Consider the following 20,150-nt stretch of genomic DNA (forward strand, 5'->3'; position numbering starts at 1 on the left):
TAGGCTGTTTTGGAACATTCTTCTGTATTTTAGTTCCTCAGAAAAATTCATTCAGATTTTCTTTCAAAATATTATACCTATATCCAAGCTCTATTTTCCAGATCCCACTTTCAGAGGAGACTCTATACTACTGCCATTGCTTCTCAAAGTGGTCATAAAAACCATACCTTCAATATAGGATAATTGTGATGACAACATTTGATGAAGACATAATGAGGGCCCTCCTATGGATATTGTGGTAAAAGTTCTAGGTTTTGAAACTTGATCCCCAAAATACTACTGTTAGAAATGTGGTGGACTTTTAGGGGGTAATGGTTTAAATGAAGTTCTTAGGTCATTGTAGCAGTGCCCATGAAGGGTACTGTAGGATCCTGGTCCCTTCTTCCTCTTTCGATCATTTCTATGAGATACACAGTTTGTTCTGTCATACACTACACATTATGGCTACCTGACTCACTCAGAAGCCTAAAGTAATAGTTCCACCTGATCTTGGACTGGAATCTTTTTAGAAAAGTGAGCCCATATAAACTTTTCCTATTTATAAGTTAATTATCTCAGATATTAGTGAAATAGTATGGAAAGTAATTTATAACATTTTAACCTTTAATATGGAGAATTTTTACAAAGGTGTAGAGTTAGAAACAGGTATGTTAGTAATCTAACCACAAAATTATCACAATTTTTCTTTGGTATTATATCAGCACACTCAATGATACTAGGTATTTTTATAAATGAATGGTGTTGTAGAGGTCAGGAAACTTTTCCTGCCCTATTTTATTAAATGTCACTATTCTCTCTTACACTTTGAGTATCATCTATGTATTTATCACTGGGAAATAGCAATGAACTGAGTTATACAGATCTGCAAAAACACTAGCATAGTTTATTACATATTCTGAAAGATCACTTTAGTAATTTGATTACTATTATACCCAACTCTTCAGAAAGAATTTAAAGGTCAAACTCAGGTTGGTAAATCAAATTCCCTAAAATTCAAATTTTCACATGAAAATTTTTGACATGATTGATAACTGTGTTCAGTTGTTTTTCTTGAATTGACAAACTTACTATATTTTTTGACATTTACTACCTTTCCGAATCTTAATTCCTCCAGATATTTTGTTATAGGAACATTGACCTGCCCACATTCAGGTGATGAATTCTAGACCTAAACAAATATTATTTAAGGAAAGATCTTATAGAAGAAACTAGATCATGATGTTGGAACCCTCATGAATGAGATTATTGCTCTTGTAACAAAATATATGAGAAAGTTTATTTAGTCTTGTTCCCCACCATTGTGAGGAAGCAGTTGTTAGATGACCATGTCATGAGAGCCTTCACCAAGAAAAGTACTGTACTGTTACTCTATAGTTTCACATTCCAGAACTATGAGAAATAAATAATTTACCAAGGTTTTAGTAGACTAGGGTGTCTAAAGTAGGTTGACACTGGGCACTGTTCTAGGTGGTCATTTTAATGAGATACAACTCATGCTTATGGATGGATGATGCCCCATTTGTGTGCCAATTATAGCAGAAAGTGAGTGCAGTGCCTATATAAAGAATCTTACTAATATAATAAAGGATAACTTCACCACATCTTCTCAATTAGGAAAACATTTATAAATGCTAGTTTAACCCCCAAATAAATCCTGTGCAGTTGATAAAAAATACATACTGATCCATGAACTTATTTTTCTGATGGTTTAAAGGTAACATATTGCCCAATTGTAACCAATGAGACATGAAGATTGTCTTACCTAATAAGGAGATTTAGTAGAAATATGCTTCTTCTCTTCTTCCTTGTGTTTTTATCTGTCAGTACTTAATGCTCAAAGTGACTTCAACCCACCCAAAACAATGATAATTGCAAGGTGAAAGTAAATGCTGGCATCAAGACAAAGGCAAAGTTAAATGAATAAGTAAATAAATATGTGCATCCTTAAAGATGACACGGGGCTTTTTCTGAATTAAATGCTACGCTTCTTCCCAATTAAACCACTATTATGTAAAATGATCATTTGTCTTCTTATTTAAGTAGAGTAGACTTGTATTTTCTGTTACTTCTAGTTAAGGGCATGCCTGGGGATAATAGGTTCCATCTGCTTTTTACACAGGAATGAACAAGCAATCATTACATTGCCATAAGAGAAATTCTCCCTTGGCTTTGTATAAGGATTAACCATACTACCACAGCTAAACCCCTGTGAATAAGGTAAGGTTATATCAGATTACTGATATATGATATACTAGATTCAGAAAGATTTGTCTAGAATTCTTAAGTGTTCTAGAGCCAGAGAATTATGGTTGTTTCTAAACTATGAAAAGGAACAAACTAAGAATTTCTAGTTTGCATAATTATTAGGTATGAATTATGAGAAATCATAAATCTCCATAAATAGGAAAAACTAACATGTTTAAGAGGTTGAAATTTTCACTTACCTTCTTCTTTCTTTATCATAATAGCTTGACATGATCAGAGAACATTCATGTGAACAAAAACAACACAAAAATCGACTGTAAATACGCTAGACCCCATTTATTTATTTATTTATTTATTTGTTTATTTATTTATTTATTTATTTATTTATTTATTTATTTATTTGGGTCTGGTCGTGGGGGCCTGAACTCTGGGCCTGGGCGCTGTCCCTCAGCTCTTCAGCTCAAGGCTTTCACTCTACCACTTGAGCCACAGCGCCATTTCCGGCTTTTTTCTTTTTGCTTATGTGGTGCTGAGCAATCGAACCTAGGGCCTCAAGCATGCAAGGCAAGCATTCTACCTTCCCAGCCCTAGACCCCATTTATTATAAAGTTTGCCTGTGTAAAAGCACTAATTTTAATTTGAGTATCACCCATAGCACACTTTCATACCTGGAGATAAATGTATTGATGCATATCTAGAGAAATGATAACCAAATTTTTAAAAAAGGAAAGGTAAAAGAAAAATACTCACACTGTGATAATCTTTTGGCCCACCAATGTAGGGAAGTTTCTGAGCACCAGCATTTCTAGTAAATGTTTTAAGTATGTTAAACACGCTCATTAAGCACCACTTAAAATGACATAACAATTTGCATATTTTCTTCTTCCAAATGTCAGATCATGAGATAAAAATGCTGGGAGCATAGGGAACACCTCTCTAGTTCCCACCTCAGAGTTTAAAGAAGAGCCCACAGGTTCAAAAGAGCAACAGTAAGTCTTAAAGGAAATGTGGTGATCCTCCTGTCAGGCATAACATGGTACTTAGAGGTGTTGACTAATGATACCAGACCCTCCTTGTTAATTATCTGAAGTGATTTCAAGTAGCTTGCCTTAGATAATTAGTTTCCACAAATGATGAATAGCATCTTCTTCTGAATGTGCTTCAGAAAGTTAGAACATTTAGGTAACAAATATTGCATTTACTTTTTCAGGACTTCTTTTTTCTGTTGTTTCCTTAAGTTGCTGTCCTGTCATTTTTTTAATCTGGGTTGAAATCCACATATTATGGAATATGATATCACCATCTTCAGCCAATAATCACAGTCACCAAGTTCTCCTGCACTTCTCTGAACATTAAATCTTGTATTTTCATTCCACAAAGCTGTGAAATACACAAATCATGAATAGGAAGAAATGTTTCTTCAATATCTTCTCATAAACTAAAATCAAACATTCATGAAATGTGATATTCTTACAGGATTATGAGAAGTTTATGGTATATAATTCTCTGAAAAGTACATTTGTACAATCCTGTAAAGTAAGAGATAAGAATAAACAGGCAGCATGTACAATTCTTAGTGTGAGATTACATATAAATTGAGCAGCAAGAATATTTTAGAAATTCATAGCATAGTACATGTTATTGAATTCTTCCGTACATATTAAGCACTGTTTATTGATTGTTCAACTTTTTGTTTTGTGATTTTTTTCAAACAAGAGAAACTAATCTGGATGGCTTAAATAAAAATTGATTTATAGAGGATTTAAGTATCCCAAAATAATTGAGAATACAGAAGTTTCCAAGAACTTTTCATAGCATCCCCAAATAGGGTTGTTTCTTTTACACTGTGTTGGTTCAGAACCAAATAGTACTGGTGGTCTTGTAGGCTCCAGAAGCATTTATTTCTGTTTCCAGTAAGAGTTTAATATAATTGGAAGTCATTGTTGCAAAGAGATTATATGAGACTACATCAGCTTTCAAATATTGACCATGTATTGTGACTTTGCTACACACATTTGTTAGTTCCAAAAATTTCTCTGATTTTTATGCCTTAAGATATTTTACGTGAATAACCTGCATCTGCAAATAATGTTTTGTTTCTTCCTTTTGCACATATATTATTTTATTGTGTTGTTGTGCTAACAAGTGCTTCCAAAAAGATGGTGAATAGGAGTGGTAAAAATGAGTATCATTTTTTTTTCTTGAAGTTAACAAAAAAGCATCTCACATTCTGTATAGTGTTAGCCGTAAGTGTTCTGTGGGTGTTCTTTATAATTGAAGAAGTCTTTACCATGAATTGGTATTGAATTTTGACAAATAACTTCTCTATGTCAGCTGATTTATTATTTTTCCTCTTTTATTCATGATGATGTGGTGAATTGTGTTGGATGTTTTTAAATGTTGAACCAATCCTACATACTTTTTATACCAGTTTGTTGTTATGTACATTTTGATACATTGTTGTGTTTGAAATATCCCCGTTTCCTGGGGCCAGTGGGACTCGAACCCACAATCTGTTAAAGAAGTCACCAACACTCAGTCAATAGAGCTAGGAATTGTTTATTAGGCATGGCATCCATTATATATATTATTTTATTTTTTATTATAATTATTTATTAGCCATGCTGTCTATTAGCCATGACATCCACTGTACCAAGACAGGGAAGACCAGCAATGAAGTCAAATAGCTCAGGTTACTTAAAAGCAATATATGTCTTATTAATTTTCATTTTAACTAATAAAACAAGAGCAGAGTGACAGAAAAGATTATACTGATTGTAAAACTATTTCTCTTTGTACTTACTATAAACTCTCCAATCTTGGAAGGGAAAAAATTGAAAAGTGGTACATCACATTTATTTTCAAAGGGTGATTTGAATTGCTATAGTAAGAAAAGATTGTTTCAACTTTCTATAGTGACAAAACCATTAATGATGCAGTTTTCAGCTCTTCTTTTATGCAAAGTAGAGATGAAGAGTCGGTCAATATATCAAACCTTAAATGGTCACATGATCCATTGAAATTATTGGCATAATTCCTCAATAGTAAAGAGAATGGCACACTTGGATATACCACAAGTGGTATATGTGTGTATATGATATATATCATTCAAATGTATTATATATATATCAGTTATTTATATAATCTGGGAGATTTTGCTATAGTTACATATTGCTTAACATCTTGTTTAGTATCAAAAGCAAGCCATTCATCTTTTCTCAGGTCCTCATACACTAATATTATGTTAAGTTGTCTAGACACAGAAATCAGTTTTTGTTTGTGTTGTCCAAAATAGCTATCACAAACTCCATGTTCATTTAAGGAAAATGTTGTGGCAGGAGGATGATACTTTACTATAAATATTTCACATGGGAATAATTAATAATAATTATTATTACTTTCCATATAAGAAATGTATGTAAAACTGCATCCATAAAAAACTGCCATACTACTTTGTTTTCTCCTTATCTAGCTAAACTATGATACCATTGTGCTTTTGGATATGGGCTGTGTCATCTCTGCTGAGACCATTTCCCATCTTCAGACAGCAACTTCCTTCAAGCTAGCGAAGCTACCTGTTTCCCTCTGTTCTGGAAGGCAAGGAAAAAACAACATATTAAGTTAAGAAACAACAACAACAACAACAAACTCCTGTGTCAAAGTTTGGTTAAAGTTATTAAAAATGGTGAAGTTATTGTGCATAATTTTCTTGGGTATAATTGAATTTTATAAAAAGGATTTATGGCTGATATCCTGAATATATATTTTTAGGTCTCACAATTAAAATAGTCATTTTAATGAGTTCAACTAATTTGACATTTTTACTTTGCACAAAATAGATTTAAACATCAGGGCACTTCCAGTTGATAGGAAACTGTCTGTTTCATATTTATTCTTTATCCTTATGTTAGCATTTAAATTTGAGATGGTTAAATATTGCTGAGAAGAATACTGCACACACTAAAATGACTCTTTTAGGCTAAACTAACCAGGTTAGTTGTAGCTCAGGGGAGAGTTTGCAAAACAACATTATTATTGTTGCTCTGTGCTTCCTATTTGCAATTTTATTTTTATATGGTTGAAAGTACATTCTACACTAGAGCTTTATAAAAAAAAAGCATCATGCCGCTAGAAAAAGTTCTCTTTGCGTACCTTAGCACTAAGCAAAATATTCTACCAATAAAATCTAATGTGTTCAGCTGTTAAAAGAACTTGAATTTCAAAGAATGTATTAAAAAATGCGTGAGTCTTTATCCATATTAAACTCTTCCAGTTCATTTTTACTTACTAATATGTACTGATTAGTATGTCAAATGAAAGTGGATTTGATTCACAGATTGGTATATTGTTCCAACATATATTGTATAGTAAATTCTTACACATTTACTATTTTATTAGTTATTTTGTTTTATTGATTAATTTGCTATTAAATAACGCATTTTAAATATAAATTGTATATTTACTCAATAGATTACATATACATATGTTTATATATTCTGTATGTATATACAAATATAAAAAGAAAGTTATATATGATAAATACTGTATTTGTATATACATAAGTTTTATATAACTACATATAGTTTATACACACACACTTACCTGCTATAAAGGACAAATTTAGTCATATTTAACCCTTTGAAACTCATTTTCTGAATAAATCCACATTTTGAAGTACTAAAGGCAAGGGCTTTCAATATATGAATTCAGGCAGTACAAAACTCAGTGCAATACCACTGAAGACTGAATTTTCTGCATGCATTTGTTTAAAAAAATCATGCTATAATCTGAAAAAGTATTTGTTAAAGGAATAGGGGTAAAGACATACATGAGTAATCAAATAATTTTCAGCAAATTTATGCTAAACTATCCAAATCATACTTTCATGAGTGTTTATGAAGGATGCTCAGTAGCACTAATTACCAGAGAAATGTGCATTAAAACCAATAAGATTTTGCCTCACATCTATTAGTATTACTATATAGTCAAGAAAGCACTTTGACCTCTTTTCTTCATAAGTAAATTGCTTACACTATGAACACATTTATAGAATGCTTGTTTACTTGGATTTCTACTTTATACCAAATTACATCAAAGAAATTATAAAAGGAAAAAAGCATGATAAATATTACTTGGAAAATCCATAGAAGCTTGAATTTTTAATTCTAATGAAAAATATGACCTTTTCTGCTTGACTAAGATATGTACTAATTATTGCAAATAAGGGAAACCATGGGACTTATGTTTCTTTGGACCTGGCTTACTTCACTTAATATAATATAATTTATTTATTTATTTTTATTGTGAGAATACATACAGAGGAGTTACAATTACATGGGCAAGATAACGAGTACATTTCTTTTTTTTGGGGGGGGGGTCCAGTCGTGGGGCCTGAACTCTGGGCCTGGGCGCTGTCCCTAAGGCTCTTCAGCTCAAGGCTAGCACTCTACCACTTGAGCCACAGCGCCATTTCCGGCTTTTTTCTTTTTGCTTATGTGGTGCTGAGGAATCGAACCCAGGGCCTCAGGCATGCAAGGCAAACCGCTCTACCACTGAGCCACCTTCCCAGCCCACGAGTACCTTTCTTATCAAGCATTGTTGCCCCTTCTTTGTTTCCCCTTCCCATCCCTTCCCATACTCCTCCCCTCCCCCACCTGATCCTTCCTCCCACCCCCCACCAAAGTTGTTAAGTTCGTTTTTTGACATAACAACTTGTACATCTCATTGTTTCAATGGGTCCACGTGTATCCCTAGTTAAACGATTTGTTTTTTTCCCTTCCCCTCCACAACTTATACCATCAAAATCAGTGAAAGTATGGGGGAGGGACATACAAAGCAACATAGAAATCATCTTATAAATATGATAGAAACAATTGCATGAAAGGAAAAAAAACAAAGAAACATTTGAATACTTATCTTGGGGTTCATTCCCCTAACATCAATTTATCTGACTTTTTCTGCTTGACTCAGACATATACTAGTTGTTGCAAATAAGGGAAACCACAGGACCTATGTTTCTTTGGACCTGGCTTACTTCACTTAATATAATTTTTTCCAAGTCTTTCCATTTCCTAACAAATGGGGCAGTGTCATTCTTTCTGATGGAGACATAGAATTCCATTGTGTATATATACCACATTTTCTTGATCCATTCATCTACTGAGGGGCATCTGGGTTAGGTCAGATAAGTTGATGCTAGCGGAATGAACCCTAAGATAAGTATTCAAATGTTTTGTTTTGTTTTTTCCTTTCATGCAATTGTTTCTAACATATTTATAAGATGATTTCTATATTGCTTTGTATGTCCCTCCCCCACGATATAACACATGCTTTCACTGTATTTGATGTTGGTATAATTTGTGGAGGGGAAGGGAAAAAACAAATCGTTTAACTAGGGATACACGTGGACCCATTGCAACAATGAGATGTACAAGTCCTTATGTGGAAAAACAAACTTTACAACTTTGGTGGGGGGTGGGGGGAGGATCAGGTGGGGGAGGGGAGGCGTATGGGAAGGGATGGGAAGGGGAAACAAAGAGGAGGCAACAATGCTTGATAAGAAATGTACTCATTATCTTGCCCATGTAATTGTAACTCCTCTGTATTGTATTCTCACAATAAAATTAAAATTAAAAAATTAAAATAAAAAAATAAAAATAGTATTTAAAAAAAAGAAAAATAGCAAGGAAAGATTGTCACCAAGATAGAACAGGACATTCCAGTCTTCATCTCTTCATGAAAAACAATTAAAGACAATGCTCCAGAAAACCAAAGAATGGCTGATGAAATCAGATGCCAAGGCATTGGTAGCATCTAATGAAAAGGCTTAGAAAGCTGTTATTCTAAGTTGTTGTTCTGAGTAGAATAGCAGGAATCACGGCAGAAAATAACATCCTGCTCAAAACCAACAGTTCCCTTCCTTCTGCAGCTGCTGCTGCTAAGTTGCCTCAGGAAAGGAGCCACTGTCTGAATCCTGGACTTAACACACTGCCTGATTTAAGAATGTACCACAGGCTAGGCACTGGTGACTCACACCTGTAATCCTAGCTACTCAAGAGTCTGAGTTCTGAGAATCACAGTTCAAAGGAAAAGTCCCTGAGACTCTTAACTTCAAATTAGCCACCCAAAAACCAGATGTGGAACTGTGGCTTAAGTGGTAGAGTGCTAGCAAAAAAGCTCAGGGACAGCACCCAGACATTGAGTTCAAGCCCTAGGACAGATACACAAAAAAATGTGTGACACAAAGAACAGACACAAAGCAGACAGAGAGACCCATTGAACAGAATAGAGAGCCCCAAAATGCACATACCCCTTATGATTTTTGGCAAATATTTCAAGAACACATAATCTTCTAAATAAATGGTACTGGAAAAATTGGTATTCCCATTCAGAATCATGAACATAAACCTTCACCCCATATATGAAAAATGAGCACAAAACACATTAAAGTCTTCCAGGTAAAACCGGATTCTATAGGGAAAAACACAACAAGGGAAAAAAATCAACATAGTGAAAGAGAATCTACAGATTGAGAGACCTATCTTTGGTGAAACTTTTGTTGCTTTTGATAAGCACTTAAGGATTTGTTTATCTGCAAGTATCTCCATGCTGCAACCTTTCTCAACAGGGTGAATTTTGGAAACCTTGTTCCATGTGGTCAGAATAATTCATCTAGCTAATCTCCACATTTTAAAGAATATTTTAATTGTGACTCGGGTTCCATTACTGAGATGTTTAATTCCCATTTTTCTTTGTCTCCTCCCTAAGGCTGCATTCAAGCATCTTTATTGCCTTTGTGTCCTGTAGTTTCAGAAGCATATAAAGCACTGAATTTCTCTTTATCTGTCCTAATTGTAGTTGATGTGAGGATTCATGATTTCATCCGTCTTCACTGATTTTCACCCATTGTCTTTTCATTCTAATGATCTATTCTATATACCTAATTTTCATCTATTGTTAGTGCCAATTGGATTTTTTATTATGTCTTTTCATTTCATTTTTGAATCTTATAACTCCTTTGTATTTCTTATATCCTTATTAAATGTTATTACATTCGAGATAATTCCTTAAAGTTTAACTTTGAATTTACTCATTCTAGTCAGCTGCATAAACCATCTAATTTTTTTTATTTGAATACATTTACAGTTCACTTCTACAAGGTTTTTCCTCATATTTTCTTGGACATTTTATGATACAGCCTCACTGTAAAATTAATATTTAGTCAATGTTTCACTTTAAATTTTTATGTTAAGTTATACTGTAATCTCTTTTAGATTAGTATGATCCTTTCTGTTGGCTGTCACTTGTGATTTTACTGGTGATTTTTCCATTGTAGACTTTATCATTTAAGTTACATCCCAGAGTACTTTGAAGAACTTGCTCCTTTCTCCAGGAAGGACTTGTGAGTCGGAATCCATCAAAACCAGGAGGTTATTATAATCTTCCACATCTGTTCTCCTCGTTAACTAATCCTCATTTTAATATGAGGTTCTCATCTCTGTAGTTCCAGGACGAGGCCTTGAGAGTCTCAAGGCAGAGAACCTCAATCTTTGCAGTGCCATTACTGGCATTTTTCCATTAGAGTTATTCCATCTCAGTGATACCTTTGTCGATTGCTTGTTTATCAGTTATGTATTCCCTCTCTGGGTTCAGCTGTTAAATGAGTTTCTATTTACCTAAGAGACAGGCCCTAGGGATTTAAAATATTTCCTAATAAGCTAAATGATAAAAAAAATTGTTGAATTTTATTAAATATAGAAAAGTTTGGAGACTTTTTCAAAGAATCCCATCTCCAGTTTTGTCATCCAAAAATATCAGCATCCAGGGTTGTTACATGTCAAAAAACCTTGAAAATGAGGACATATGTAGGGTATTCTAATCATAAAAATATTACATATAAATTGTTTCTAATAATTTTCAGTACTCTTGCTGACTGCATATCTCTTTTTGAAGGGATATCATATAATGTGTTTTCATTGGCCATTGAATTGGATTAATAAACATGCAATCAGCAGCTTTGTGCTCAATACAGAGGCAATGGGAATGAATGTGCACAAAAGTCAGACAATGGTGGCTTTATTCTTTAGCTAGTTATTTAAATCCTCTAAGTTTCAAATATTTTTCATTTAATGGTGTTCATGATAACAACATTGTAACTGCTATTTTAAATATTCATTGACATTCTAAATCTGAAGCATGTCATATTTATAATGCTTTGAAATCATTACTTCTATTTGATTAGCATCTATTGAAAACATATATGCTGGGCATTACTTTGTTGTTACTTGAGGCAGAGCATGATTTCAAAGGATTACATATTTTTAAGCACCTGGAGTCTTATTGTAGAGACAGCCATTACTCAGATTATTTTATTAATTGAAAAGATACGAGCAAGGAGGTCTCTTTTTGTTTAGTAATGAGGGTTAAACTGAGGACCTCATATACTTGCTAGGCAGCCATTCTATCAGTGTGTCAGAGCTCCAGCTCTTCATCTTTGTGCTACTTATTTTCTGAGAAAGGTACTCACTCCTTTCCCAAGGACATACCACCTGCCTATATTAGTTTTTCCAGCTAAGCTGGAAGGACAGGTGAAAGTGATCATGCCCATCTTCTTCAGTTGAGATGGGGTCTCTTGGAATTTTCTGTCCAAGTATATACAGATCGGTGATCCTCCCAATCCCAAGTTTCCCCAAAGCTAGGATTACATGTGTGAGCCACTGGTGCCAGCTGAAGAAGATATTATTTTGAGTGATTAAGAAATGAAGATAGCCTAGCACTAGTGGCTCAGTCCTATAATCTTCACTACTCAAGGGTCTGAGATTTGAGGACTGTAGTTTGAATCCAGCCTGGGCAGGAAAGTCCATGAATCTCTTATCTCCAATTAACCACCTCCAAAACTGGAAGTGGACCTGTAGTTCAAGGGGTAGAGCATTAGCTTTGAGAAAAAAAAATCCCAGGGACAGTGCCCAGGCCCTGAGTTCAAGCCCCAGGAACAGTACCAAAAAAAATTTCCCCATTCAGATAGTAATTACAATATAAGGAGGCAAGACATCATTCTATCTTGGTCTTTTACGGATACCCTGACCTGGTTCTATCCTCTTTCTCACTTGTAGTTCTTAGGAAGTGGTCTGTGCTAGGAATGCATCTTAAGGTAAGGGAAAGACTAAATCAGGTAGTCTGGGCTCTGTTTCATGTCTGCCCTGGAAACAGCATGTTCTTCGCCAGTGAGACCTAAAGTCCAGGGATGGCTGCTTTACACAGTCCCTTAGCTGCAGCAAGTGGAGCGTGCACATATGAGCCTCCATCTGCTTTGAGCAACTTTTGTGAACTTAGAGATCTCCCAGTGAACCCTAGGCTTCTGCTGCTCATCCCTACCTCTCTGTGGGCAGGAAGCTGGTATTCACTACACAATGTGTCTGCTTCAGAGCAAAATTAGGATTCTCCATTCACAAATTAGAAGATTAGAAATTCAATTGTTTGGGCTTTCTTTGCTAAGGAAAGAATTGTGAAAACACATTCACACTAGAATTGTCATAAATTTTATTTAATGGAGGAGAATAAAAACAAATACAATATACCAAATATTCTCTCCCCAGTAGAGATTTAAAAGAAACAACAGTAGGTTAATTTAGTAAATCACATATTTTTTCACAATTTGTGACCTACAGAAACTTAAGTCTACTTTTGTTCATTTAAATTGATGTAAGCAAATGAGCTTTGCTCCATTTACATTATTTAAGTCTCAGAAATTGCTCTGGGAAAAATGTACAGTAGAAAGTGAGATATGAGATAGGAAATATTAATGAATCAACCAAACCTTTTTCCAAAATAAAGAGAACTTCTGTTATAAAATATAAATATATTCTATTAGGCAAGTGATATCAAAATTGTAAGGCAGGAAATGAGATGCTTTCTGAGAAGTTGGGTGGGAGATATTAATTTGGATTTTAACTGGAATAAAAAGAATTTAAATTTCCACATTGCATATTACCTGTTATCTTTCTGTTTGAGGGCATTTCATCTTCACAAGAGAGAGGAATACAACCCAATTTCATGTGCTCTCAAAAGATGCTGAATCCATTAACTTCTTGCAATCTGAAACTCTTTTATGAATTCTTAAAAAGATGCACATAAAATATTTTAGGTCTGAGTCCAGTAACTGATGGGCAATCTTCTCTGGGGTATCATCAATAAAGGCATGCATGCTGGTGGTAGGATAAAGAGCAGAGGTATGACTGAAATATCTCTTTTGAGAAGAAAATTATCTTATGCAATTAAACTTGGCATTAGCTCAAACTTTGTCTTTTATTTGTGATAATATTGCTTTGTGAATTTCCTTTTTAGAGAACCAATGCCATGTCTGTTAATATAAGTGGATATTTGAATATCTTATTTGTTAGATACAAGATATACTGATGAAAGCAAAGTGCCCAAAACAAATACATAATGAGGGAGTGAAAAAAGTTTTATAATGTGTCAATATCAATAGAGCTAGCTAAGAGGCTAAGCACATAGTCTCACTTGCAGTCCAAAGTAGCATCACACTCACAATCTACCTGCCTCAGCTTCCAGAGTGTTAGTATCACAAGTATGCACGATGACACCCAACATTAGAATCTTTTATTTTTAAGCTAAATATGTTAAGATGCAATTATGAACTGTAAGAGTCACCTGTTTTTCATGTACAGTTAGATGTCTGTCAGTATATTTTCAGAGTTGTACAATGATGATCATATTTGACTTTTATCAGATTGGGCATCCTCTGAGTCTTTTTTTTTCTTTTGGTTCTCTTGTTTACATGGAGATCTGGAAAGTATTCAAGCTCTATCCTGAGCTGATTTGTCCCAACGTCTGCACAATGAGTGCCATTGTTGTAGAGAAAACAATGAAAATTCCAATATTTGTATGAGCTAGCTACTAGTTAGGAGGATGTTGCTTCAAGAATTCTTGTGGTTAAGAATGAGTTTTTAGAGAAAGGAAAAGAGGAGGATAAAAAGAGAGATGCAGCTTTCTGAGGAGAAAGAACAAGAAAGCAGACCTCTTCACAGGGAAGCCTGCATAGGAATTAGAATAGGCCTTCCAAGGTTTAACAGTTTTTCTGAATTCTTCCCTAGGCTTTGTTAGTGACATGTAGTTGCAAGTAAAAATTTTAAACTACACTGTGGTTACAGAAACAATGACAGTAAAGAATTCAAGTTTTCAGCTAAAGATTGTGTCTGAGCCAGCAAAGTAAAAAAAAAAAGAATTCAAGTTTTCAGAACATAGGGAACTATCTGTGTTTCTAGGAGACATCTTTCACTTGGAGAGTAGATAACTTTAGACTTAGTGGTGTTATCGATCTAATTGAGACCCACACTCCAATCAGTTCTCCTAACATGTACCTGCAGAAGACCACTCTGGAAAGGGAGGGACATATACACTCATGATGGAACTCTAAAGATTTTAGGTTTCATAATATCCAGCAATTCCAAGCCATTATGTTTTTAAAAGTTAGATAATTTGCCACAATCAATTTTTCTTGTTTCTAGTGTCATATTCTCTGAATTATTCTCCTCAGAGACAGTAGAGCACCTAAATGATATCTTCCTGCCCTTGCTTATTTCCCCTTTTACTTGTCTGAGATCTCATGAGGGAGAGTGGTTTTCTCTCCCATGTCTGAACTCCCAGTGTTTGGCTCTTAGGGTAATAAGCAGTAGCTGTTGAGTATGTTAGCGAGAAGTCTTAAATCTGCGTCCCCCTACTGTTAGCAATAAAGAACCTTCATCAGTGTTATACAGGTATATATTAGACATTTAGGATCAGGTGATATTTTCAGTCTCCCTTTTAAGATAAGTAGGTTCATAGGAAGATGTTCTCATTGGTAGGAGGTAAGTGGGAGCATTGGGTGTAATTATAGAGTGGAATTAAGTTTTTTGAAAATGGAAACAATTCCCTTTTTTGCTGCTTCTCCTTGCATACTTGGAAAGCAGACACAGCACTGGTGAGCCAGGTTTAAGTGTACAAATCCAACACTTGGCAAAGAAAGAACAGAGGCATCTATATCCTTAGAAATGAATTCAGGAGTACTCTCCTCCTACTTTTCTGAGACTACTTACCCCATCTCTGTAAATAGAGTAGGCATTTTTTAGCTCATCTTGTCCTCTTACTAGTATATGTTGGAGGCTACTAGCTATCATGGCTATGTGGCTTATTTTTTGTATGATTTCGCTGAGATGTATTCCATTTGCTGAATTTAATTATTTGTTGATTCACCCTGCATCTTTTATCAAGCAACATCTCCAGGATTGATCTTTAAAAGTAGAAGTTTTTAACTCTGGAGATAAGTAGAAAATATTGCTCTTGGATATAGTTTCTTTCATTTCTAGCATTAAATGGGAAAACAGTATTCAGCAAGTAACTGGGCAAATAGCTAATACTGAATTGTTCTCTACTTCTTTCTATTCATAAAATAAACATACTGTTTTTAGGACTCTACTGAAATGCTGACTCTTTACTGAATATGTCTTTAAAGAAGCTAGGCACTCAGATAAACACCTGTAATTTCATCTACTTGGGAGGCTGTGTAGAATATGATGTGACTACAATGAAGATCTCTTATGTTTACACTCCAGGCTACTGGCTTGCTGAATTAATGGACATTCCCATGTGTAAAAGTGATGACTAAGTTCTATTATAAGCTACTTTCTGGAACACAGGATGATTCCAATATCACCTGGGCTGGATGCTTAACAAATTACTCATCCTTGCTTAATTGTGAAGATAGGTAGAGAATATTGTTCTCTTTGGCACAAAACCCAAAATGCTTCATGATGAGACAACATTAAAACCCTGGTTAAAATACTAAAAAAATAAATAAAACATACTGACTTTGAAGTCATACCTTCAGTTTTGAAATCGTAGACTGTCATGTGCTTGCATCATGGTCTTGAAAAAGTTACTTTTCTATTTGTTTGCCTTTCTTTAATAAATAAATAGTAAACATTTATTAAGTGGAGGTAATAATAGTAATGATACCCTTGCATTCTTGAAGAATTTTAGTGTTATCATGATGAAATCTTGTAGAATAAAATGCATGATATTGCCTATGGAAAATTGGCAAGGAGATCAATCAACAAATGTAAGTTAATTGTTATCATGCAAATTGATTAACTATTGCATAAGATGATAAAGTATGATGATATAAAGAATTTGTTTTATCTAATAAAATTAAGTTGAATTCTTAGAAATCTTTCCAAAGAGATGTCATCCAAACATGCATCTACATCCACTAAACCTATATATAACAAAGTAAATCTGATCACAAAATTATAAGTTTGGGGAAGAAAAATCTATGGTATTCTGTGAGAACTATACATTCAAACTGTCTTTGATAAATCTGACATGGTGGTACCTCCCTGTAATCCCAACAGAATGCAAAATAAGGAGTATCCCAAGTTTGAGACTAGCATAGCTTCTATGGGAGAGAATTACAGTCTTCTCTAGGCTAATCAACAATACCCTGTCTCATGAAACTGAACAAAACAACAGAATCAACAACAAAAGTGGCTTTGCCTTTACCATCAGCAAAACTAAAACAATGTTGAATTAGTATTTTATCAAAACAAAAAATATGTAAACTCCTACCCCTCTAGGAATCAACATCCCAAGGAAAGGCCTAAGTCTGTACTACAAAAATAAATTAGTTTCTCACTCCTCAACGGAAAGAACACTGCTGGAGGAATATCAATACCAAATTTCAAACTCTACTATAAAGCCATAGTAATCAAAAGAGCTTGGTACTGGCACAAGAACAGACCTCAGGACCAATGGAATAGAATTGAAAACCCAGAAATGAACCTACAGACCTATAGCCATCTAATCTTTGATAAGGGAGCTAAAAAAAATAAAATGGAATAAAGAGAGCCTCTTCAGTAAATGGTGCTGGCAAAATTGATTAACTACTTGTAGAAAACTATAGCTAGATCCTTATATATCACCCTGCACCAGAATCAACTCCAAATGGATCAAAGACCTCGGAGTCAAAGCAGACACTCTGAAAACATTACAGGATGGAATAGGAGAAACCGTAGGTCTCCTTGGCACAGGCTGAAAATTTCTGAATAGAGACCCAGAAACACAACAAATCCAGGAAAGGTTGGACAAATGGGATTGCATGAAATTGCAGAGCTTCTGCATGGCAAAGGACATAGCTAGCAAGATCAATAGAAAGCCTATGGATTGGGAGAAGATCTTCACTAACCATGCAATGGACAAGGGTCTCATATCTAAAATATACTTGGAACTCAAAAATTTAAATCCCCCAACAACAAATCCTCAAAGAAACAACTGCCCAATAATTAAGTGGGCTAATGACTTAAGGAGAAACTTCTCTGAAGAAGAAAGAAGGATGGCCAATAGACACATGAAGAAATGCTCAACATCCCTAGCCATAAAGGAAATGCAAATCAAAACAACATTGAGATACCACCTCACCCCAGTTAGAATGGCAAAAATCAAGAACTCTAATAACAATAGATGCTGGAGGGGATGTGGACAGGAGGGAACCTTACTTCATTGTTGGTGGGAGTGTAAACTTGTTCAACCACTTTGGAAAGTAGTATGGAGGTTCCTCAAAAGACTCCACATAGAGCTCCCCTTATGACCCAACAGTCCCACTTTTGGGCATTTACCCAAATGTTTACAAACAAGACCACACTAAAGCTACCAGCACAACTATGTTTATTGCAGCATTATTTACCATAGCTAAGATCTGGAACCAATCCAGATGCCCCTCAGTAGTTGAATGGATCAAGAAAATATGGTATATATACACAATGGAATTCTATGCCTCCATCAGAAAGAATGACATTGCCCCATTTGTTAGGAAATGGAAAGACTTGGAAAAAATTATATTAAGTGAAGTAAGCCAAGCCCAAAGAAACATAGGTCCCATGGTTTCCCTTATCTGCAATAATTAGCATATGTCTGAAACAAGCAGAAACGGTCAGGTAAGTTGATGTTAGGCGAATTAAACCCCAAGATAAGGACTCAGATATTTTTTCTTTCTTGCTATTATTTTTAACATATTTATAAAATATTTCTTTGTTGCTTTGTATGCCCCTCCCCCAAAATATAACCCATGCTTTTACTGTATTTGATGTCGGTATAATTTGTGGAGGGGAAGGGGAAAAACAAGTGGTTTAAATAAGGATACAGGTGGACCTGTTGCAACAATGAGAAGTACAAGTTGTCATGTCAAAAACGAACTTTACAACTTGGAGCGGGGGAGGATTAGGTGGGGGGGTGGAGGGAGGATGGGAAGGGATGGGAAGAGTAAACAAAGGAGGAGGCTACAATGCTTGATAAGAAATGTACTCACTATCTTGCCCATGTAATTGTAACCCCTCTGTACAGTATTTTCACAATAAAAAAAAAATAGTTTCTGACTGCATAGTAGTGTGCTTTACATTACACTAAAACTTTAAGTAGTAATTCTTTTAAGAGAATTACCTATTACATTACTGTTGATTTAATGACTGAATTAAGAAAACAATATATACAATATTGTAGATATACTTTGAATTTATCAGCTATGTGCATTGCCTGGATGAATACTACCATTGTTTTCTAATTAAATATTGTTTCCAATCTACTTAATTTCTGTTCTTTTTAAAATGAAAGATGAATATTGCCAGAGGTAAAATTAAATTTGAAGTTTTCTAACAATTATATGACTAAATATATACTGTTATCTTATTGTACTTTATTTTAAATATTTCCCCACTTCTTCAATGTAGCAATGTTTGGAAAGGTATTATCCTTCCTTTTAATATCAAAAGGGAAAAAGTTAAAATTACTTTCCAAAATAGCATTGTCAGATAGGTTCCAATACTGTAACAGGTGAGCTTGTAGAAGACATTTTATATTCAAACTACAACAGCTTTAATTTTTTTTTTAGTGCTTGAGACTGCTTACATTTCACGAATATTACTTTATTGTGAAAATTCATCAGCTTTAGCAGAAGAGTTACCTTGGCAATAGCTTTTAGAAAAAAAAATCTCCAATTGATTTTGGATGATTTCCAGAGTGAGTACTTGAAAAATGATTTTAGATTGTACAGGGCTGAAGCATACTCAACAATGTTCATTTCCCATGTGTTTTAGATGATAAAGGCACCCAAGCAGGCAATCAGTTTCTAATGAGGAAAGATCACTTTGACATCTGCTCTAGGTTTTCCAGATTTTTGCTTGTCTACATTCAGTTAAAAACTACAGCTAAAAACTCTCTAAGCATGAAATAAATGTACTTCTAATAAGCCATTTTCTATTGATTCAACGGAGTGCATTTTTTATAGTTGTTTTGAGTTTTGGTTTAAGAAGTAGGTTGCATCTTTTGGTTCCAGTTTAACTGTTGTCTAATAGCTAACAAAACTGTGTAAAAAGCTTAGAGTTACTCTATGATTTGTAAAATAAAAGAGACCATAATGTTTAGCTTTCAAATTTTACCTCATACTATTTTGAAGAATAAATGTCTTTGAAATTTAAATGTTATATTTCATGTCTGGTAACTTTTGGTGTGTGTGTGTGTGTGTGTGTGTGTGTGTGTGTGTGTGTGTGAAGAGAGAGAGAGTTATTTCTAGATGATAGTCATAAAGTTTTAAAATACACCAAAATGTATTTGTAAATTTTGTGTTTTATTAAATTTTAATTGATCCTGTGTCTAATTGATTGGAAAATATGTTTAAACAAATGAGTGTGGGTATAATGGACAAAATTCACCCAATTATTGACAAAACCAAAACAGAGAAAAACAATTCTATATAGAGGGAAGGAGATTTCTTATGAACTGCATTTTATTACTTTAAACTTTGTTAGCACAGTTAGAGATATTGAACTTTTACAAATGTAATGACTACTTCTTTCCTTTACTGTGATGATACTCAAAGCCTAATACAGTGAATGTGAAAG

This window comes from Dipodomys merriami, unplaced genomic scaffold (assembly GCF_024711535.1).
Source record: "Dipodomys merriami isolate MVZ:Mamm:240054 unplaced genomic scaffold, mDipMer1.0.p SCAF_1, whole genome shotgun sequence".
NCBI classification, from domain to species: domain Eukaryota; kingdom Metazoa; phylum Chordata; class Mammalia; order Rodentia; family Heteromyidae; genus Dipodomys; species Dipodomys merriami.